The sequence below is a fragment of the Rhinolophus sinicus genome, linkage group LG03 (assembly GCF_036562045.2).
Source record: "Rhinolophus sinicus isolate RSC01 linkage group LG03, ASM3656204v1, whole genome shotgun sequence".
NCBI lineage: Eukaryota > Metazoa > Chordata > Mammalia > Chiroptera > Rhinolophidae > Rhinolophus > Rhinolophus sinicus.
In genome coordinates, this window is record NC_133753.1 from 179,337,133 (window position 1) to 179,361,466 (window position 24,334).

Below are 24,334 nucleotides of genomic sequence, written 5' to 3' on the forward strand. Positions count from 1 at the left end.
CACCTCACAGGCTGCTCTCCCGGCTTCATAAATTGACACTTTCAACCAGATAGAGCAATTTGCTGAGATTCCCAGTGGCAGGGCTCACCCTTTCTAGGTGCAGTCAATTTCTTTGGACTTCTCCTTACCTTTTTCCCTTCTGTGCTTTTTATAATGCCGATTCTTTCCCAGCTATCCCAACAAAGTATTGTATTAATGAGTACGTCTTGATTGAAAAGATCCCTCCATTGTTACATATTTGCATTTGAGCCTGAATCCTTAGAAATGGCTTTCCTGGAGGAGATTTCAGGCCCCATGCCAGGCATGAAGACGTGAGCTTTCAGCTCATCTCAAACTAGGCCATGTAAGTCAATGTCTACCCTGACCTGAAAGACATTTGGGTTTGGTTCTTAAGCTGGTCTGCCTGTGAGAGGCTCACCATTATACCTTCTAAAACTAAACTGAGTGTGTATGATGTGTATTTAAGATTTAGCGTAACGGTGTGATAGTGGATAGTGTGTGCATGATGGTTTTTTTTTGTTTGTTTTTTTTTTTCAGTTTGTGCTTTCAGGAGTCAACTAAGAAAATTCTGTTATTTGATCCTGCTGATGTTCCCTTTTCAGACAGCTGCCACCACTTGGCCACTTCCTGTTTTTTTTTTAATAACAAATTTTCTATTTATTTAAAAATAAGTTTGTAGTTACTGCATTGCAGGGACAGAAATTATTACACATGTATTCTAGTTCATATAAAAGGATGCAAAGAATTATGCATCAAAACTAACAACAGAAAGTGTCCACGTAACAGTCAAGAAAGGTCCAGTCAATATGGACAAAAAAGAAAGGGCACTGCTATTCTGGTGTGAGACTGCCATTTATAACGCGATACTCCAGGTTTCCATGAAATTAGCTTTTGCTTTTTCAGTCAATGTTTGGACTTGTCCTCTGCTAGAAGTTCCAAAAGTCAAAGAGGGGTCTTCAAACAGTGGCTGCCTTTGCTCCTCTCAGAGTCATCCTCGTTACAGAAAGCTGTCCTTGACCTTGGTTTCTAGTTCTCATATAGGGTTCAGAGACTTTAAGTTCCTCAGACTCTTCTTCCTCCTCCATAGGATCATCTGTCTTTTTTCGGTTACTTCTCCTTAGCATTTTAACACTTGTAGGAACTATGAGATCTAGTCTAGTTTTTGTGTCTTCATCTTCCTTTGGGGTTTCTGCCTCGACAACTCTTTTTCTGTAACACATCCTCCTTTACAATATTAGTTTCAGAACGAAAATTGCATGTTGAAGAATGAACTACTTCATCTCTGAGAGGATGTACATTATTTTGCTCTGAATTTTCTGGCTTTGCATATGGTAGCTTTTTGGGCTTTCTACCCCTCTTCTTGTGTATAACTTCACTGCTAGGGGTATTGAGCTTTACCTTAGGTTTCCTTCCAGGTCCCCTCTTCACGAGTTTAGATGGCTGCCCTCCATGGCCACTTAGTCAAGTGCTTTCTGGTACCAGAGCATTATTCTTACAATCTTGCTCAATGACAGCTGATAATTGACAGAATGGCTGTCTTTGAGAGTACAAATGATTTCGTTTTACGTTTGACGGGCTTTTCCTTTTCCAAGTTTTCTTTTGCAGACTTATTCCTAGAGCCATGACTAAAATTGGATTGACCAGGACTTGAAAGAGTATTCAAGGTTTTGGAATGTTTCACAGAATTCTCTAGAATTGTTTTCCCTGGCATTGCAGATATAGTAGCTTTTGAAATAAAAGTCTTTGCCGCTGAAGGACTAGATGGTTGCTCAGTGGTAACTGGATCTACAACCACTCTGTTGCTTCTGGTTCGAACTACAGAACTAGATTCTGTTTCACCATTTATCTGAGCACATTGTGCTTGGTGGTATTGATCGTGTAGGTGTAGAGTGGCTACTTCCTTTTTATTTCATATTCCCTTTTAACTGTACAGCTTACTTTGATATGATTTCGTCTCTCTCTGTAATGATAATGGGGAGGACGTCATTGCCCAAGACTAGGGCATGATAGGCCTTTTAATTCATTTTAGGCTTATTACCCTGCAAATGTAAGAATGATCTAGGGTTCTGTTTGCCTGGGCTAAGCCTGGTTTAGACATATTGGAAGGTGAAATTGTGTATTAGCCCACATGTATGCTTGACAGCCCCTTTCAATGACAGAATTGGTCATTAGATTCCTGGGTCTGCCACTTTTCTTCCTGTGACTTTGGATAATCCACACAATCTGTCTGCTCCCTGCCTCCTTCCTTAGAAAAGAGTAAAGGGAATATAATTTTACCTTTCTGAACTCCTGAGGATGCCGTGAACTTTCAGATCAATTGTGAAAGGTGCTTTGAATTCCATGCAAGAATGCTTTTAACATGGCTTCATAGAAAAATGCTAAATAGAGAGCATATTTTGTTTTGGAAAACAATGTGTTTTTTAGAAATAAATTTCCATTGCATGATTAGTTTTAAAAAAATGTATCTGACTTCTGGATCTTATTTTAATACATGATTTAACAATATGCTGTGATTTTGACAGCATTATATATCTTTCCCTAGAAATCTGTGAGACCGTGCTGTTAATTTGAACCTAGGGAGTGAATCTGGTCCTCAGTGAATATTGCCACCACTGGAACCTGATGTTCTATTAACAATCCACAAAACAAAAATCACAAGTAATGTTGCTATATTGTGGAGCAGCTCTTTCCAGTAGATTCTAGTGCCTATTTTGCAATGCATTTTTCTTTCTCAGTCATTTCCTTCTGATTACATTCAGCTTCTGGCTGACCTACGCGTGTTGGTAACTCCAAGATAGGATACATCACTATAACTTTAGGGGAAAAAAGCTTTGCAATTAACATAGAGACTATACATTTATATTAAGTAATATGCATAACAAAATCCCCTTATATTCATATTTATAATTTCTTGTTACTATACATCTTCAATTCTTTCTGTGTCAGATGGTGGCAATTTGCCACTATTACTTTCAGAGGAGAGGGAGCATATGGTCAGCTCCCTAGATTTGAAAATTCAGACCATATCTACCCACTAATGAAATGATTTTGAAATTATGGAAATTGCTTCTTTCTCTCTAAAGGCTAAAGCTGTGATTCCCAACTCCAGTTCCATCACCCTCCAGGGTAACTGCAATCATCCCAGAAAGTGGCATGAAAATTTTAAGACAAAATTAATTTTAACTCATTTTAAATTAAAACAAAATGCATGCCAAACTGTGCTGTTAAAGAAAGGTTATCTTGACATCCAATAAGTGCCATTTTAAATCCAAAAGTATTCTATTCAATGTATTTTGTACACTAGCCAGGAATTCTATGAGACTTATACTTGGGGTGGCGCCACTGAAAGGAGCAGACCAGAGAGGAAGAATTTCATTATTCTGTAGAAACTTCTTTTTCCAGATTTTCAAATTAAGGCTTGAAATAGTTTTAGGACAATGTGAAGGAGGGAGAATTACAGTTTAATACTGACCCCTGTTTTCTGATAAATCTGAGTTCTATCTGAACTACAAATAAACCTTCATGCTGGGATAGAAAACATTTTGTTTCATATTCCTTCCACTTTATGTTGTCTGCCCATTAGTATCCCTAAACTTGCCCTAGAATCCTTAGCTGATGTCATATAACAGCTGTCTACTGAAAATACTCATAAGATATATTACCTTACTTCATTGCATCATAACCATACTTTTAAAAGACTGATTACTGTGGCAATTAATTAGCCTTTAGGAGCAAGAGCATCCTTTATTAATAATGGCAGTTTGGTCATCAATGTGGGTGCATCATTTCTTCTTTTCTGATCTCATTGCTGAAGTTCAGCATGATTTTTTTTAAGCCCAATGCCATATTATTTCCTTTCTGCCATGCCTCTATGAATTCTCTGCCTTATCTTAAATGAGATCCCTTTTTTTTTCTTTACTTAAAATATCTTTGGGATGATTTCAAAGTAATTTTTATATTTATAGTTCACACAAACATTCTTATATTTACTGCCCCATTTATTTGAAATCAAATTATAAGCACTTACTTTCCTTGACTCATGAATAATTTCTCTAGGAGTGGGGAAAAAAGGAATGCAACTTTATATTCAGAGCAACTGATAATGTTTTGATCAGTGGATCATGGGTGTGTCATTGTGAATCTCAGTTAGCAATTTGGTAAGATTTGAAAAAATGTAAATCAAGGTCATTATCATACTGGACCTCAGCCTACACGATGCTGAGGCACTGATAGATTAAAGACTCTCCAAGCACTACCTAACATTTCTATAATTTCTGTTTAGAAAATAGGGAACTACTTCTCATCATAAACTTAAAATTTCAGGAAAAGTAAAGACTGGAATGGGAAAGAATGAATATTCTTTGTTTATGCTGAAATTTTTCTCATCCCAATTTTAATTATTTACTTTATTATTATTATTATCACTGTTTGATATAAACATTCAGATTCAATTGAAGTCTACTGTAGTATTAATGAAGAGGCATAACCAATATTTCTGTTCTATAACAAAAAGGATTCATGGCATATGGAATGTGTGCAATGATTTGACTCCCTCTGTAACCAGTTTTAGGTGTTTAAAGGCAAGATATGTTGACAAAAAATGCAAACGACATGTGTAGCAGAGACACCTAGCTGAACAATCAATGGGCCCCATCCAGTGTAGAGATGCTGCTGGGCCGTTGTTGCATTTCCCAGCTCCTTTCCATTTGTAGGCAAGGTAATGTGACTAGTTCTCTCCAATGCAATATGACGAAAAGTGACTTACAGACCAGTGTGATTAAGAAAGAGGTGGGCCTTAGTCATAGTCTCTTTCACCGTCCATCAGCTGAATGATGAGGGCTCCCAAGACCTACAAGAAGGCAGAGCTTTAATGAAGATTGAAGAAGCATGGGCCCTGAGTGACCATGTGGAAAGCTGCCCAACCAAGAGTACCCTGGCTGATTCTGCTGTGAAAAAATAAACTTTTATTGTGTTAAGCCACAGAGAAGTTGAGACTTATCTATTATAACAGCTAGCATTTACCTTGATAAACATAACATAAAAAATATTATATTCTACTTATGAGACACTGAGCACAAACCATGTACAGAATAGTCAACAGTTGGAAGAACCAAGTTGAGTACATGCTTACTGAGTATCTCTTTAATTTCAACACTTGGAAAATATTCTAAAATGATTTCTATTTTTTAATTTCATTAATCATCTTCCTAACTGATAGTATTATCTGAAAGGTTTTAATGAATCTGCTGAAAGGCTAAGAGTTTCGAAGGACGGTTTACTTTAAGATAAGGTGGATTTTTAAGTAAGGTGGATTTTCCAAATAGGGCTTATCATTTATGTAATGTATCTAGCACATGGTTCAGATGCACAGCATGTAAAGATTTGCCTGTGACCATATATTAGCATTAATGTTTTGGATATTGTACAACACAGTATGTTGTAATATTCATATCCAGCAATAATTAAGATTGTTCACATGTGATAAGAACTAGGAATGACAATGCACTAAACATTGATAGAAAGAAGGATTTAACATGCTCCAACATTCTGAAGTTCATTATTCTCTAGCATGGACATTTCTCTTTCCTTTCTTCTTACTTCTTTCATATAATTCCATGGAACTTTGATAAAGAATCCAAATTCCAAAATGTCTCAACTGAAATGGAACATGATAGTAAAAATTAAGAATCATAATTTTTATTTTACTTACCTGCATTCAAATGTGCAATAGTTCTGAAGAGTTTTGGGGATTTGGGATGTATTTTTACTTTAATTACTACAATTGAGTTCTAAATATGATAGTCCCATCTGTGATCAATTTTGATATTGATCACAGATGGGACTATCATATTTAGAACTCAATTTTTATAAATATGTTCAATCATTACTTTGGGGACAGAATGTCCTCCATAGAGAGCCACACATTTATATGATGTATCCCAAAGCTCAGCTCTATATTTATAACTCTGTTTCAACCTAGAGATGCGTAAAATCACAAATCACTGGTCAACTCTCTATTGGATGCAACTGAGAATACTTATGAATTTCATCTTTCCAATTACAAAATTTAATGTTCTAATATTAATAGAAGCTGTGAACTAGGTTCTTGCTAAGATTTTCAGAAGAGATATTGAAATTGGGCCAGGCATAGCTGGTACCAAACAACATTTTGAAGTTGGATCATTTTTTATCTCTATCCTGCACCCTTTCCCTCTCAAACCTCACTATTTCTTTTTTACTGTATTCCTCTTAAATCCTCTCTTGATGACTAGAATTGACATTGTTGTGGGGTTCTGTTCTCTGTTAGTTCAAAGGAAGACAATTTATACTCTAGCCCCTGGCTTCCCACTGCACTCTCATCTCCCTGTCATCACTTCTTACCTGGATCACTGCAATAGTTCTCATACCTGCTCTCCCTAAATACAATCTTCCTTCTTTCTAGTCTGTTTTTCAGGTTGTATCCAGAATGATGTTCCAGAAATGCTCATCTGTTCATATTCTTCCCTACTTAAAACTTTCATTGTTGGGGCCGGCCCGGTGGCTCAGACGGTTAGAGCTCCATGCTCCTAACTCCGAAGGCTGCCAGATCGATTCCCACATGGGCCAGTGGGCTCTCAAACACAAGGTTGCCAGTTCAATTCCTCGAGTCCTGCAAGGGATGGTGGGCAGTGCCCCCTGCAACTAAGATTGAAGACGGCACCTTGAGCTGAGCTGCCTCCCAGATGGCTCAGTTGGTTGGAGCACAGGCTCTCAACCACAAGGTTGCCAGTTCAATTCCTTGAGTCCCACAAGGGATGGTGGGCAGCGCTTCCTGCAACTAAAATTGAACACGGCACCTTGAGCTGAGCTGCTGCTGAGCTCCCGGATGGCTCAGTTGGTTGGAATACACCCTCTCAACCACAAGGTTGCTGGTTCGACTCCCGCAAGGGATGGTGGGCTGCGCCCCCTGCAACTAGAAAATGGCAACTGGACCTGGAGCTGATCTGTGCCCTCCACAACTAAGACTGAAAGGACAACAACTTGAAGCTGAATGGCACCCTCCACAACTAAGATCAAAAGGACAACAACTTGACTTGGAAAAAAAGGCCTGGAAGTACACACTGTTCCCCAATAAAAAGTCCTGTTTCCCTTCCCCAATAAAAAAACAAAACAAAAAAACCCCAGAAATTTTCATTGTCTTTCCATTGCTCTCAAGATAAAATTCAAAGTCCTTAACACTGTTGATAACATTGGACTTGAGGTCTGGCCTGCTACTTATGACTATGTGGCTTGGCCTAATTACCTCTTAGTTTCATTACATAGTAAGTTCTTATTATTTGTGGTCGTTATGTTCTACAAAGTTGCTGTGAACACTGAATCAGTGAATACTGCTGTTCGGGGAAATAGGATTAGGTTCCTGTAAGCCTCTGGTCACAATATTTTCATCAACAGATCAATTTATAACCTTGTTTTATGTGTATTTCTGTTTAGTGATACCTTAATATATATTATATATACAGATGGTATGTATTATAACATTGAAATCATGGCCAATGGCACTGTAACTCATGCCTAAATGAAGCTTATCACATACAAATATTTTCTCCATAATGTATATCTCAACCTTCCTATATTAGACACTAGACAGCATTTCAGCACTATTCTTGGGGGCCATTTTAAATAGTAAAATCATCAACAAAAAGCACAAAATGCAAAACACACGACACTATATAGCCTGGGAAAAGAGCACTTGTTTGCCATGTGACAGCTAAAAGGAGAAGGCAGAACTTCACCTTGTTTGACCTCAGCGAGGGACCTGCTTATATTAGTGACTCAACATTTTCTCTACTCCATGCATGTCTGTGAATGACCACAAAAGTGCTGTGAGTATTGATTTTGGGATTGCAAAAAAGTTTTAGTGAGTATGAAAATTTGCAGATAAGGAATCTGTGAATAATAGGATTCCTGTGCATGGAAAGGACTATGTGTATGGCAGATGCTCTTGGTTTTCAATGCTCATGTCCACCTTGTGCTTTGTCGGTTAATTTCTAATTGTGAAGGAGTTGTGTTCACTGTTTCCTAGGTGGCCATGTATTCAGAGAGGAGGCCTTGGACCCCTGCTAATTTATAGCATTCTAAACCACTGTTTTGCCAGTGAAAGATGTAGGGGTGGGCATGTGACCCAGGGTAGATAATGATTTCTGGAAGGAGGGGCAATGAGCTGCATGGTTTCTGGGAGAGATTTTCCTGTTGATGAAAGATGCACAAGAAGGGACATCCATCCTTCTTTTCTGTTGAAAGTTTTTGTGCCTGCCTGTAACAACTGATAACAGGAATGGCCTCTGAAACCGTGAAGACAAAATTGATATACTAAGTATGGCTCAAAGAAAATTTTAACAGAATCTAGGTTTTGGAGGACTGAATCAACTGAATCCACCAATCAACTAATGAAACCTCCTCGATGTGTGAGATAATAAACCTTTATGCCAGTTTGAGTAGGTTTTGCTTATTAGTTTGTTATTTACAACCTAAAACATCCTGACAGTATACTTTATTTTCATAAGGCTGGTGTTAGCAATGAGAATATATATATATATATATATATACAGGCATATGTACATACACATGCCATCTGTTATATAGTTGAGCCTTGATAAATGTTACTTTCCTTATTGTACTTTTAGGTATAGAAAGACTACAAGTTCAAGACTGAACTACCAAATATTTGTCATCACTCTTTCATGTTAACAATAAAATGAGCTAACTCAAAACCTTATAGGATATTTTATTTCAATGTTCTTGCTTAGAATTGTGATCCCTTTTTCCCTCTTGACCATTTCTAACTCAACTGTTTACTCTTCTATTATATAGGGTATTGTTTAATGCTTTAGGTTGCAGTATCATGATTATTCGGATATTATCACAATATTTCTCTGACAAATACATCATGCTGTGGGGGAGAGAGAATCTGTATTGCAGGGGCTTTGTGAATATTCCAAATGTAGAAGGGGAAGTTTTCAGAAATTGAAGTTTATGTACAAAACTAAAATAAAAATAGGGGTTTCATTCTCAGCCATTGTTTATTCATTCAACTAAATGTTTTTTAACTCTTTACAATAATCAAAGCATGGGCTGCGTTGCAAAGTGCTCTAGAGGAGATGCATTATGCCTCTGAGACTTAGGACACTTGGCATAGGTTGTAAAGTTTGGAGACATGGGTTGTTTTACAAAGCATCTTTGTATTGTCCATGCTGAGAAGTCTAAAAACTTTTACATAGTAAGTCGCAATAAATACTTGTCAAATAATGGTCTTGTTTTGTAGAGCACATGTATGCGACTGTGTGCGTGCACACACACATTTATATAGCACTAATATTTGCCAAAATAATATGTAATTCTTTCCTTTATTGAGTTTTTAAATGGTGTTGGATGACTCGGCATCCTCGTATTACCTCGAGCTCACACATTTCTCCCTTAATTACGTTGCCTGGAACCATCTGAGAAGTGTTGTTTGTCTAGCTTTATAGAATGCTCAGTGTTACTTCATGACACTGTCATATCTAGTGGTTCATAGGAGATAGCATTTGGTGACTTTTTGTGATTTTACTTTCCTGAGAGGCATACTGAAGCCACACCATTCAGAGGGATTTGCAATGCTGTCATCTCTCGTGAATGTATGCGAGACCTTGAGCTAATGCTCTTTAGCTTCCAAATGATTTCTTTGAGACATTTCTAGGATTCTGACAAGTAGTTTAACAAGCAGCTTTTTTTCTCTTATAGATAATGCCTTTCAGCATCTAGAATAAAACCATTTCTCTTCAATAGAGATAATATTTAATTTCCTTTTAAACATTTAAGTTTAATATTTTCACTTTGCTATTATTTTTCAAAGTGCATTTTGATTAGTATTGACACAGGAGTTACCATATTATTTCCTATACAACATGCATGATAAAACTGAGAAACTTCTAATCAGACTTCCCTCAGTCATAATGAAATCAACATAAAACATGAATTTAAACTGTTTTAGGGTGCTATGTCAATGAAATGTTATTACTATTACTGTTAACTACTATTTTGAACCCCTATGACTGCTGAAAACCTCACTATAATTAAAAAATAGCCTTTTTGCTTTTTTTAAATGGAAGCAATGTATCTTTTAAAATACACAAGGCTTGGATTTTAAAATGAAAGAACAAGTGGACTTTTATAGATGTGTAGGGGTACTTGATTTATGTTATTTTGAATGGACCTGTTATTATGTTGGCTAACTTTGCTGTCTCCTTAGGGCACTCACGTTTCTCTGTGAAATGGCATGTTAGGGTACACTAAGTCAGGTTACATTAAAAAAAAAAAAATCCCAAGATCTCAGTGGTTAACACCACACAAGTTTATTTCCCCCTCAGGCTGCATGTTCAGTGGGGATTGACAAAGGGGAGGAGGCACTGTGCATTGTGTCACTCACAGTGAACTTTCCAGGGAAAAGATTGTGGCTCCATCTGGATATGAACTTTCCTGGGAAAAGAAAATGCAAATCTTAAAACTTCTCCTGAGCAGTGACACATTTCCTTTGTGCTCACCTTTCATTGGCCAAAGCAAGTCATGTGACATGACAAACTTCAGCCATGTGGGCAGAAAGTGCATCCTCCATAGGGCTGGAAGGAGAATTGAGATCTCTGTGAGTGGCCCTAAAGCCAGTCACCACTGTGAGTCATAACAGAAAATGCAATTGGAAAGGGGAGTTAGGGACCATTGCAAAACACACAAACAACTTTTATTTTATGTTCTGTGGGCTGTTTTTGTTGTTGTTGTTGCTGTTAACTGGGGCAGTGGAAGAGCAGATACTAAGAGAGAAGCTATAGCTCTTACTAGCTACCTCATTACCTCTTTGTCCTACCTGTATGTTTCTTCAGAAAGTATGTATAGTGCTAACCTCTGTTTCAGGGCAATACGTGCATTACTCTATGCAAGACAGAGAGATATCTGTGCATATTGGGTTAATGGTTTGCTTTATTTATATGTGTGAAGTTTAAGATTATCAAATGGTGATTTTTTTTATATCAGTATCTATTGCTCTGATTGTCTGTGATGCAATGATCCTATAAAATCCTTAATCTGATTATAGTAAATGAGAGACAGATCCTTCCCATATCTTCTCTCTTGATTTCTTTTGAAAATATATATAATTTTTCACTTCTGAACTGACTGTATATTTAAAAAAATCACAACAGAACAAAAATCATATCATTTTAAGTGTATTTAATAATCACTTGGTATATTCACATTTTGCCATTGGTGTCAATTCACTGACAGATTTCAAAAATTAAAAACAAAAAAAGAAACAAAATCAGAACTCACAAACTGTCGATGGCTGCAACTCAAGAGAGTGGCTTTTCGGAAAGGGATTAGAATGACCTCAAATTTGGCCTGAGTACACATTAAAAAAGACTATTTTCAAAATTGGCTTAGGGAAATATAAGCCAAACTAAAATATTTATTTTTAGTATGAATACAAAAAAATGAAACGTGGGTGTATGCTTTTTTTTGAGCAAAACTTTAGCATTAATGTGACCAATATTCCAAGTGGAAAATAATGCCCTTAATGGAAGTATAATGAGTAGTCAGGTCAAGAAATGGATGTACTCTAAATTATTTTATTAATCGAGAACAGACCTTTTTCTCTAATTTCTTTTAATTTCAACAATAAAGATTTTTAAACAGTAGACAAAGGGCACCAAGCTAGGCTTCTATTTTATAAAATGTCATCGAAAAGTCTTAAATATATTTCTAATTGGACTATCTCATAAACGCTGCATTTGCTATTCAGGGACTTTGAAGCTTGGGAGGTGCTCTCTTTTGTTAGCGAGTTCCCTCCTCTGTTTGTTTATTCCCACTCCATAAAGGCTTGTTCCTTGCAGGAGCAGACATCCTCCTGGCTGCACAGAGCTGGACCTGTGCAAGGAGATAATCACTGGGACTAACGGGCTTCTACAGAGATGTGTCTCTGCTCACAGCAAGAGAGGAAATAGGAAATGACTCAGGGTGAGTCTTGCTAAGCTGGAAAAATGAATTAGACACACTCCTAAATAGAGTCAGAAAGCATTATAGTCAGAGAGAAAGGAGAAAGGGTCTGAGAAAGGTTGCTTGCCATTCCCACCTGGAAACTAGAAAACGTTTATGGCTGTATAGTACCTCTTGACAGCTCCACATTTCTTTTCAGTTATGCTAACTAGAAAAGGGCACGACCATTAAATAGACATTTCATTATTTCCATTGGTTCTGCCCTTTTGATTTTTAAAATATATTTAGTAATGAGAGACGGGCAGTATACTGGACGCAAAAATTAGTGAGCTGGACTGAAACAGCATTTCTTGCTTAAAAATTTGGGAAATAAAACTAACAGTAGCTCTGACCTCCAAGTCACTGTCCTGTATAGTATCCAGTGTAAACTTGGGCTGCTCCATCTAACAACAGAAATTGCTGCAATTAAGGTGCAAGCGTTATGTTCTTAAATCATATCATGATTTTGTCAAGACAATGGAAGGGAAGCTAGAAAAGCACATTTTATCTTCTAGAAATTTAATCTCTGAACAATAGCCTCTCCTGGTCTTCATGTTACTCCAGTACATTTGCTCATTTTATGCCCCTCCCTCCCTTTTTAAGTGAATTAGAATTTGAAAGTTTAAAACTCAGTGCCAACTACGCTTCCTCTCATTTGATGAACCCTTAGTTTTTGTTTATTTTTAACCAGAGTTGGTAAGGATATTTAGGAAATCACTTCCTAAGTCTCTTTTGATATTTACTTTTATTGATTTTTGAATGCCAGAAGTTCAAAACACAGGATGAAATGCTTACTCTCAGGAAGGTATAAAGTCTGTAAAGTTGTTTAGTCTAAAATGTAGACTAAACAACAACATAACCAAGAAAAAAGACAGAATATGAGATGAGGGAAACAAACAGAAAACAAAAACAAAAAAACAACCCACTGTCTCAGGAGAAAGCAGTCATTTGTGTTTACATCAGTTGATTAGGGTATAGGAGTGGGAGAGTTTTATGAGCCATTTACTTTCTTCATAATGATCTCTTCTCCTTCTCTTCCCTCTCCTCCTTATTCTCTATGATGATAATTCTAGAAATTAAGGCAGAAAAGAAAGTTGACAAACAAAACCTAAATGAACATCAATCACCTTATAATAATATTTTTGGACATGGTAGAGATACAGGAATCAAGAGAATATTCTCATGAAGAGCTCTCTCTGTGACCCTGTTCTTTGGGGAATATATTTAGCACTTGTGTCATAGCCCTCTATTAAGCTTGATGCTTTGACATGACTTCTAATAAAATTTAGAAATTTTATCAGTTTCTAAGCAAAATTAGCACATTTTCATTATTGAACATTAAAAAAAAAAAAAAAATCCAGTTTCCACCGCAGTCAAGCTTCCAAAGGAATGAATAAAGCAGTGTTGAGTTGCAAAGTGTACATTTTCCAGCAACTTTAATAGGTTATTTTCCCTTAAAAGGTTTTAAAAGATTTTTGTTTGAACATTTAGGGTTGAAAAATACTATCTAGTATTTACACATGTCTGTGTTTACTCTCTTTAATTGTGAGTCAGATTTAACTCACAAGATATCAGACGTTTGTGTGGTGATGATTCTCAGGCTGCAGAATGTATTACTTTCCTTAGGTGATAACCTAGCAAGGGGTGCAGGACTCCAAATACAATGGTTGACCGCACAACAAGTTTCAGCATCATCATCACTCTTGGAAACCTTGTTGGTCAAGTGCAGAACTTTTTAAAGTTTAGATAAAACATTTGTGGTATCAAAAGATATTTTGATGGTCAGCCAAAATTTCATGAGAATAGGGTTATGCACCATAAACTTTATCCTCCTTTTCAATGATTCTAAGATAGGATTTTTAGAGATAGATGAAATGTAGATTCCCTTTGTATTTGTAATGCATGTTCCAAATTACTACAATAGATTTACTGTGCAGTTTTGCTTGGACTCCAGGGACCCGAAGCCTGGCTTGGCCAAATGACTTCCCAAAGTTCCCTGGTTATTAACACACTTAATGTTGTAAGCCAGACGAAATAAGGAAGCTAGCAGAAAAGCCTAGCTTTTTTGGAGAGAGTGCACTATATCTTGCTTTAATTTGCTCCTTGGGGTCTTTGCCTGCTATCGGTGACATAGGTAACACAAGGTTATGAGAAGCATCTTTGTACTACTTCTTCCACTTTATACTGAAGTCCATAAATTTGGATTTCCTTAAATGCTTACGTAGTCTTATAGTGGATACTAAAGGTTGACAATCTCCCATCTGAAACTCTTGGGGCCAAAAATACTTAAAAATTCCATTCATCCCTCAATTTTAGAAAGGTAATATTGTACACAAACATTCTGTAGTACTTTCAGCAAGGACTGAGACAAACCCCCTGATCAAACAGATTATTTTCCCAGCAAATATATGAATGTACATAATATGTAAGCGAAGCAGAGACCATAAATGACCTAGTTTCAGTTGAGATCATATCTTTCCCACCAAAAATATGAAAGACCCTGACATTTTTCAGAGTTTTTTTTGGATTTTAAATTTTAGATAAGGGATTGGCTTGTGCCAATTTTGTTTTTCTGATATAACTTGGTAGATTTTTGTGAAGCTTTTAAATATCTATCAGTAAAAAGAAACATTATAAAATCATTTTAAAACATTAAATTAAATGCTTATGTTATCTTTAAAATATTTGGAAACTTTTGTTATTCTAATGTTGTTAACATAAAGACAGTAAAATATGACTGATAAGTTTATACAGACACAAGCATCATTATTTGCTTCCTAGTTATAAAGATGAGATCAAGTTACATATCTAAATTTCGAAAAAGTTTTGTTGAAAACATTGCTTATTGTTATACTTAAGATTCACATAATTATATTCCTCTTCCAGCACTCTTGATCCAACGGCCTCTCCTAGTCCAGGAATTTTTCTTTTATAGTTACTCTTTTCTTTCTTGGATCATTTTGGATCATTTTCTCTCTTGATCATTATCATCAACCAATGAGCTTGCTTTAGATTATTCTGTGTTTCAAAAAAATCTGCAGTAAGATTTAAACTTGCAATTTTAGCTGAGTTGTGCAATAAAATAAATGCTGCATAGCAGAGTAGGTACTAAACAATGTGCAGAATTTCCAAAGGGGTTTTGGAAAAGTGATTACATGACCCTTAAATTCTACACTCACACTGTGCGTATAAAAAGGTTACAAAGCAAATTTGGAGATTTCTTTGAAGACAGCAGACTATGTGAGATGAGTCTTCTTCCTCCCTCCACTGCCTCTCATCTCAGATGTATGAGAAGCCCTTAAAGAGACCTTTTGGGGAGCATAATGTCTTAATGAACCCTGATGTGATGTGCAACCCCATACTGAAAAACTTAACAGGCAGACAGGTGATGGTTCAGAAAACCAAAGTGAAGAAAAGTAGCAGCTGCTGAAGGTCTCACTAGATTCTGTTTGGGTGAAGAATGCAGGAGTGTTTTCTGTGAGTTTGTTGAGGGTCTTAAGTGAGAAAGCCTGCTCTGAGATCACTGTTGATTTGACCTACTATGAGCATCTTTGGAAGATTGAAAGGCTTCAGCAAAGAAGCTGGAGATGGACTGAGGAGAGATTCAGGAACTGTTAGAATAGAGCACATTCATCTAGTCAGGGAAATGCAGGTGAGAAGCCACAAGTGTTGTGGGGTCACCAAGAAACCCATGGAAAAGTCCCACAGAGGAGACAAGATTTTTAAACTTCCACCGAGCCAAAGAGCATAAAGCCAGCTTACAACAGCACTAGTCATATAAGCCCTTTCTTTGTTTTTTTCCCCTCTTCTTCCACCTCTCCCTCCCTGCCCCACTCTGGTTCAAGCCCTTGTTTCTCAGTCTAGTTGTGTAGCACACAGCTCCCTGGCCCATGCTGGTGTTATGAGCATTGTGCTGCCTGCCCCCCCCTCCCCCGCCCCGCTGAGGCAGTTGATCGCGGTCACCAGTCATCAGTTGGCTGTTCAGAGCAGCTCATGGCAGCTCTTGCCGGCTGCCAGCCACTCACGCTGGCTGCCGGCCACTCATGGCAGCACATGGTAGTCTGTGGCAGCACTCAGCAACCCACTGCAGCTTACACCAACCTCTGGCTGCTCACGGCAGCCCAGCTCCAGAGAGAGCTGTTGTTCACAATCTACAGCTTACTGGCCCATGTAGGAATCGTACTGGTGACCTCGGTGTTAGGAGCACAGCGCTCCAACCACCTGAGCCATCAGGCCACCGATAAGCCCTTTCCTGTGTTCCTTATCTCTGTTTCTGTCTTCTCTCTGCTTCCCTCCCAACCCAGAAAGAATGAGTAAGAGCAACCCGCCATGGGAGGGGAGGTGAGTGAGAAAGAGAGAATGAACTCACTTTATTTCCCAATATTTCTTTTTTAAATTAAATTTATTGGGGTGACATTGGTTAGTAAAATTATATAGTTTTCAAGTGTACAATTTATCTATATATTGCTTTGTGTGGTCACCACCAGTCAATTCTCCTTCCATCACCATATATTTGACCCCCTTTACCCTCATCTACCACCACCCCGCTCCTTACCCTCTGGTAACCACTAAACTGTTGTCTGTGTCTATGAGGTTTTGTTTGTCTGTTTGTCGTGTTCCTTTGTTGCTTTCAGTTTTATATCCCACATATGAGTGAAGTCACATGGTTCTCAAAATCGAGAACCATGTGACCACTCATATGTGGGATATAATTCTCTCTGACATATTTCACTTAGCATGATAATCTCAAGATACATCCATATTGTTGCAAATGGCACTGTTTCATCTTATGGCTAAGTAATATGTCACTGTGTATATATACCACATCTTCTTTATCCAGTCACCTATTGAAGGGCACTTTGATTGCTTCTGTGTCTTGGCCACCATGAATAATGCTGCAGTGAACATAGGGGTGCATATATCTTTACAGGTAAATGTGTTTAGATTTTTTGGGTAGACACCCAGAAGAAGGATTTCTGGGTTGTATGGTAATTCTATTCTTAATTTTTGAGGAAACTCCATACTGTTTTCCCTAGTGGCTGTACTAATTTACATTCCCACCAGCAGTGTGTGAGGATCCCTTTTTCTCCACAACCTCTCCAACACTTGTTATTACTTGTCTTGTTGATGATAGCTATTCTAACAGATGTGAGGTGGTATTTCATTGTGGTTTAGATTTGCATTTCCCTAATAGCTAGGGAAGTTCAGCATTTTTTCATATATCTGTTGGTTGCTTGTACAGTGGTATCTTGGTTTTCAAATGTCTCTATTGACGAACATTTTGGTTTACGAATGCTGTAAATTTTATGGATCTATGGTATCATTAGATAGTAAAATTCATGCTAACTTTGTAGTTGTAGGGGTTGATTTTAAAGGTCTGGAATGGATTAATCCATTTTGCATTACTTTCTATGGGGAAACCGTGCCTCGGTTTTCGAACGTTTCCAAACTCAAACAGTCTTCCGGAACGGATAACACTCAAAAACTGAGGTACCACTGTCTGTCTTGTTGAGAGAAGTAAGTATCTGTTCAGATCTCTGCCCATTTTTCAATTGGATTGTTTGTTTTTTGTTGTTGAGTTGTACGAGTTCTTTATATATTTTGGATATAAACCCTTTATTGGAGGTGTTGTTCATGAATATCTTCTCCCATTCAGTTGGTTGCCTCTTTGTTTTATTGATGGTTTTGTTTGCTGTGCAGAAGCTTTTACATTTGATATAGTCCCATTCATTATTTTTTGCTTTTACTTCCCTTGGCTTTGAGGTCAAATTCATAAAATCCTCTCTGAACCAAGGTCCATAAGTATGGTACCTATGTTTTCTTCCATGCAGTTTTTAGTTTCAGGTCTTATGTTTAGGGCAGTCAAGTTTCATTCTTTTGCATGTGGCTTTTTAATTTTCCCAACACCATTTATTGAAGAGTCTTTTCTCCATTGTATGCTTTTGGTTCCTTTGTTTAAAATTATCTGCCCATATATATGTGGGTTTATTTCTGGGCTCTCAATTCTATTCCACTGTTTTATGTGTCTGTTTTTCTGCCAATACCATGCTGTTTTGATTATTGTCGCTTTGTAGTATAAATTGAAGTCAGGGCATATGATACCTCCAGCCTCATTCTTTTTTTGTCAGATAGCTCTGGCTGTTTGGAGTCTTTTGTGATTCCATACAAATCTGATGAATTTTTGTTCTATTTTTTTGAAGATGCCATTGGGATTTTATTGGGGATTACATTAAATTTGTATAATTGCTTTGAGTAATATGGCCATTTAAACTACACTGATTCTTCTAATCCATGAACATAAAATATCTTTCCATTTCTTTCTGTGTCTTCTTCAATTTCTTTTAATAATGTCTTATAGTTTTCAGTGTATAGGTCCTTCACATGCTTTGTTAAGTTTATTCCTAGGCATTTAGTTCTTTTTGTTACAATTGCAAAAGGAATTCGTTTTTCATTTCTTTTTCTGAAATTTCATTGTTAGTATATAGCAACGCAGTGGATGTTTGTATATTGATTTTTGTATTTGTTTATTGTTTCTAATAGTGTTTTTGATGGAGTGTTGGGGTTTTCTATATAAAGAATTATATCATCTGAAAAAAGTGAGAATTTAACTTCATTCTCAATTTGGATGCCTTTTATTTCTTTCTCTTGCCTGATTGCTCTGGCTAGGACTTTCAATATTATGTTGAATAACAGTGGTGATAGGGGACATGCTTGTCTTGTTTCTGATCTTAGAGGAAAAGCTTTCAATTTTTCACCTTTAAGTAGCTGAGGATTTGTCGTATATGTCTTTTATTATGTTGCGGTACTTTCCTTGTATACCCACTTTATTAAGTGTTTTAATACAAATGGATGTTTTATCTTGTTGAATGTTTTTTCTGTATCTATTGATATGATCATATGAATTTTATCCTGTATTTTGTTTAGGTGCTGTATCACATCAATCGATTTGCACATGTTGAACCATCCTTGTGCTCCTGGAATGAACCCCATTTGATCGTGATGTATAATATTTTTAATGTATTGTTGTATTTGATTTGCTTGTATTTTGTTTAGGACTTTTGCATCTGTATTCATCAGAGATATTGGTCTATAGTTTTCTTCTCGTGTGTGTGTTATTCTTACCTGGTTTTTGTATCAGGGTAATGTTGGCCTCATAAAATAAGTTAGGAAATATTGCCTCTTTTTCAGTTTTTTTTGGAAGAGTTTGAAGAAGGCAGGTATTAAATCATCTTTGAATGTCTGGTAGGATTCACTAGCAAAGCCACCTGGTCCTGGACTTTTGCTTTTGGGGAGTTTTGGGAGGATTGTTTCAATTTCCTTACTGTTGATTGGCCTAAAAAGATTTTCTACTTCTTTGTGATTCAATCTGGGAAGGTTATATATTTCTAAGAACTTGTCCATTTCTTCTAGGTTATTGAATTTGGTGGTATATAGTCCTTCATGGTATTCTTGTATAATCCTGTGTATTTCTGTAGTATCTTTCATGACTTCTCCCTTTTCATTTCTGATTTTGTTTATTTGTATCTTTTCTCTTTTTTCCGTAGTGAGTCTAGCTAGGGGTTTGTCGATTTTATTAATCTTTTCAAAGAACAAACTCTTTGTTGCATTAATTTTTTCTACTCTCTTTTTGTTCTCTACTTCATTTAATTCTGCTCTAATTTTTATTATTTCCCTCCTTCTGCTGACTTTGAGTTTTATTTGTTTATCTTTTTCTAGTTCTATAAGATATAATGTTAGGCTTTTTTTATTTGGGATTTTTATTTCTTCTTGAGATAGGCCTCTAATGATATAATTTCCCTTAATACTGCTTTCCCAGCATCTCAATAATCTTGATTCAATGTTTTTTCATTCTCATTTGTTGCCATGTACCTTTTGAATTCTCCTTTTATTTCTTCTTTCACACAGTCATTCTTTGGTAGCATGTTGCTTAATCTTCATGTATTTATAGTTTTCCCCACTTTCTTTTTGGAGTTGATCTCCAATTTCAAAGCATGTGGTCGGAGAATATGCTTGGTATGATTTCAATCTTCTTAAATTTGCTGAGACTAGTTTTCTGTCTTAACATATGGTCTATCCTTGAGAATGTTCCATGTGCACTAGAAAAGAATGTATAGTCTTGTGTTCTAGCATGAAAGGTTCTGTAAATGTCAATTATGTCTGTTTGGCCTAATGTGTCATTTAAGGCTGATATTTCCTTATTGATTTTCTGTTTAAATGATCTATCCATAGCTGTTAATTGGGTATTTAGGTCCCCTACTCTAATTGTGTTTTTGTCAGTTTCTCCCGTTAGTTTTGTTAACAGTTGCTTTGTATATTTTGGTGCTCTCTGAATGGGAACATATATATTGATAAGTGTTATGTCTTCTTGTATTGTCCCCTTTATCATTATGAAATGTCCATCTTTGTCTCTTGTAATATATATATTTTTTGTTCTGAAGTCTGTTTCATTAGGTATAAGTATGATTACACCTGCTTTTCTCTGGATGCCATTTACTTGGCGAATTGTTTTCCACCCTTTCACTTTGAGTCTATATTTGTCCTTGCAGCTGAGATGTGTCTCTTGTAGGCAGTATATGTTTGGAATTTGTTTTTTGATTCACTCTGTTACTCTTTGTCTTTTTATTGGTGAGTTTAGTCTATTTACATTTATGGTGATTATTGATGTAAGAGCATTTCCTACAGCCATTTTAGCTTTTGTTTTCTGATAGCTTGGTGTTTCCATTGTTTCTTTGTCTTTGTGTTTCTGTTTGTTATTTTAGTTTGGTGGTATTCTATGATTGTTTTCCTCTTATGTTATGTGTCTCGGTTCTGGAATTTTATTTATTTATTTATTTTTTTGAGTAGTTACCATTAAGTTTATGTAAAAGGAAGTTTCATATATACAGTAGTCCTTTTTCCCCTGCATGCATCTTATCTTTATTCCCCTTTGTAAATTCACACCTTTACCCCCTCTCCTTTTATGTTTTATTATAACAAATTACCTGTATTTGTGTTGTGAGTTCATTTATGAGTTGCAGTAGCAAATTGTCTTCTTTTCTTTTTCTTCTTCTTTTTAATGTTTTTATCTCCTTTACCCTTTGGGTTATGCTCAGGGTATACTGCCCTATTCAGCATAGGGGTTGCCATTTCCTGCTGCTGTCTATTCGTAATCTTACTCATAGTTTTGTATCCTTTTGGGTTTTTTGTTTTTGTTTTTCTGTTTGTTTCAGGTAGAATAGCCTCCTCCTTTGGTATTTCCTGTAATGCAGGCCTTGTTATGCAAAATTCCCTCAGTTTCTGTCTATCTGGAAAGGTCTTTATTACTCCTTTATATCTATAGGACAACTTGGCTGGATACATTATTCTTGGCTAGTAATTTTTCTCTTTCAATATTTTGAATATTTGATTCCACTCCCTCTTAGCTTGTAGTTTCTGCTGAAAAATCCAGTGATAATCTAATGGGATTTCCTTTGTAGGTTACTGTCTTCTTTTCCCTGGTGGCCTTGAGAATTCTTTGTCATTAATTTTTGACAGTTTCAATATAATGTGCCTTGGAGAAGGCCTTTTAGGATTGAGATAATTAGGTATTCTGCTCTCTTCTTGGATTCAAGGATCCAGTTCTTTCCATAGATTTAAGAAGTTCTTGTCAGCTATTTGTTTGAATAAGCTCTGTGCCCTTTTCTCTCTCTTCTTCTGGTATACCCATTATTCTTATATTGCTCTTTCTGGTGGAGTTAGAGAGTTCTTGTATAGTTCTTCCATTTCTTTTAACTCTCAAATCTCTCTCTTCTTCCATCAGCATTATTTCCATATTTCTATCTTTGATATCACTAATTCTTTCCTCCATCTAGTTAGCTCTATTCCCTAGGCTGCTATTTCACTTGTCATCTCTTTCACTGAGTTATTCAGCTCCAGAATTTCTGTTTGGTTCTTTTTTAAAATTTCAATTTCTTTTGGTAACATATTCATTTTGTTCATTGGTTTCATTTCTGAGTTCATTAAATTGTCTATCTGTTCACTTGTATCTCGTTGAGTTTTTTCAGAACTGCAATCCTGAATTCTCTGTCATTTAAATCACATATTTCCATGTCTTTAAGTTTATTTTGTGGATATTTTCCATTTTCTTTCTGAGCTGCCTTGTTATCTTGGTTACTCATGGTAATTGATGGATTATTTCTCTTCCTGAGCATCTATAGAAATGAATTTTGCAGCAGGTTGATAACAAATGGGTCTTTCTTTTGTTTTCCAGTAGGTAGCACTGAAGTTTTATTTTCTCTTGCCCTGTTCTGATTTCTTGCGGTGGAAGATTTCCTGGGAGGTGAGCTTCTCCTCTGTGAGTAGGTTGCCTTGGCCTCAGTGCACTGCCCCCGTGGGAGTATGTGGTAGGCAATGGGGTTCTGAGCCCCTGAAATCTCAGCACTGCCCCTGCAGCCAGATGCAGAGCTGTGCACCTGAGCAGTCCTGGGTGCCCCCACTGGGATCAGTAGCAAAAGGTGGAGGTGAGGTGGGCTGGGAGAGGTGCCTGCTGTGTTTGTGGCTTTGTTCTCCTCTGAGTAATGGCAACTGTCAGAGTATAGTTGCCTCGCACCTGTATCTCCTCCCTTGTCACTGGAATTAGCAGCAGTGAGTTCTTCTGCTCAGGAACTGTCTCTCTAGTTCTCAGCGTTTAGATATTCTGCTCTTTAACCGGAAACTGTGACCATTTCTTCTGGGGCTTGCCAGTAGCACTGGGAGTGTACAGGGTAGGAGAGCTCCTACAGGGAGGGTGTCTGGAGGAAACCAGGCTCCATGGTTTTGTTTTCTGCCTGGCAGTGAGGGATGTTAGAACGCAGCTCCTGCACTCCTATATTCGGTCTTTGCCCTGAGGTCTCTGCCCCAATCGCTGGGTTCAGACATATTATATGCTCGTCTCACAGGCAGGATTATTCAGGGCCACAGGGAGTGCACCTACAGTCTGAATCCTCCCCTCTTCTGGGACCACAGTGAGCTCTGGGTTGTGTCCTCGGCCCTGTCTCTGCACTTCTCCCTTCCTTCCTCGTCTGTTTGTGCCGATTCACACACCTTCAGATGTTTTGATGCACGAATCTCTCAGACAAGTTTGTGTGTTGCGTCGGGAATTCTTTGTTGAATTATAGCTGTTCAACTTGTTCTAAATTCAAGGGCAGAGAGCAAGGGGCATCCCTTACACTGCCATGTTTCTGATGTCCCACACATTTCTTACGTCATCCAGGAAATTCACAGGGTGTTAATTCTATGGATACTATTGGATTTAAGGTTAGACCTCTATTTATAAATTTTCCATAAAAACCACAATTTAGTTGTCTTTTCTTTGAAAGAAATTGGAGGCTTTGACTCTTACATGGACATTCTAATTACGAAGCTGAGATCATGCTTAGTGACTTAAGGTAGCAGTGTGGAATTACTAGGAGTTATTAGAGAAGTCATGGGACTGCCTAAATTTTCATCCAGGAAGGAGAAGAAAGTAATCCCTGAAATAGAGTTTAAAAGAAGACTGGGAGGTGAAAATAAATTTGATCATGATTACTTCCTCTGAATCTTTTTTTTTTTTTTTTTGTCAATTTAGTGGTTTCATATTTCATCATTTGACTCTATTTGATTCCAGTAGGTGCCCAGTTTTGTTTTGTTTGCTGTTTCCTTTAAGTAGGTGCCTATTTTTTTTCTATTTCCCTGTAGAGCAAAACTCTGCTTCTTTGTTGAACAAATGTTTACCTAGACTCCCTGTTTTTCTCCTACACGTCTCATTCATAATCCAGTCCCCTTAAAATTGTTATCATCCCTGTCCCTTCAGGGCATCTCATTTTAAATATCACCAGTCACCTTCTAGTTGCCAAATCCAACATACACTTCTCTGTTTTCTTCTTAGTGAACCTCTCAGCAATATCTGACCCCGCTGATCACTCTATCTTTTTGAAAATACTTTCCTTTGTTGGTTTCTGTGACACACATTAGCCTTCTTTTCATTTTCTCCTTGTGACATCTTCTTTTCAGGCTCCTTGCTGACACCTCCACTCTCCATTTCTACATTGAAGTGGCCCCGGGCTAGGCTATAGGTTCTGTTTCTTCTCTGCACGTCAGGTGACTGCATTGGGGCCCATTGCTCTGAGTCATCTATAGGCTTACGACATCCAAGTTTCTATACCAGCTCTGACCTTTTCCCTGAGCTATGGTATGGACTGTGCATTTAGCTGTCTACTTGACAGTTGTAATTGTCTGGATGCCCCAAAGTTCATATGTCTATAGGCAGTTTTCCCTTGGATCTCTTCTCTCTCTTGCCCATCTCAGTAAATGGCACCAC

At 37.2% G+C, this 24,334-nt stretch overlaps 1 pseudogene; it reads right to left on the reverse strand.

Annotated features, from left to right (window-relative positions):
* Positions 1–853: 853 nt before the first annotated feature.
* LOC141570791 (PH-interacting protein pseudogene) overlaps positions 854–24,334 on the reverse strand; it is a 56,145-nt pseudogene continuing 32,664 nt past the window's right edge.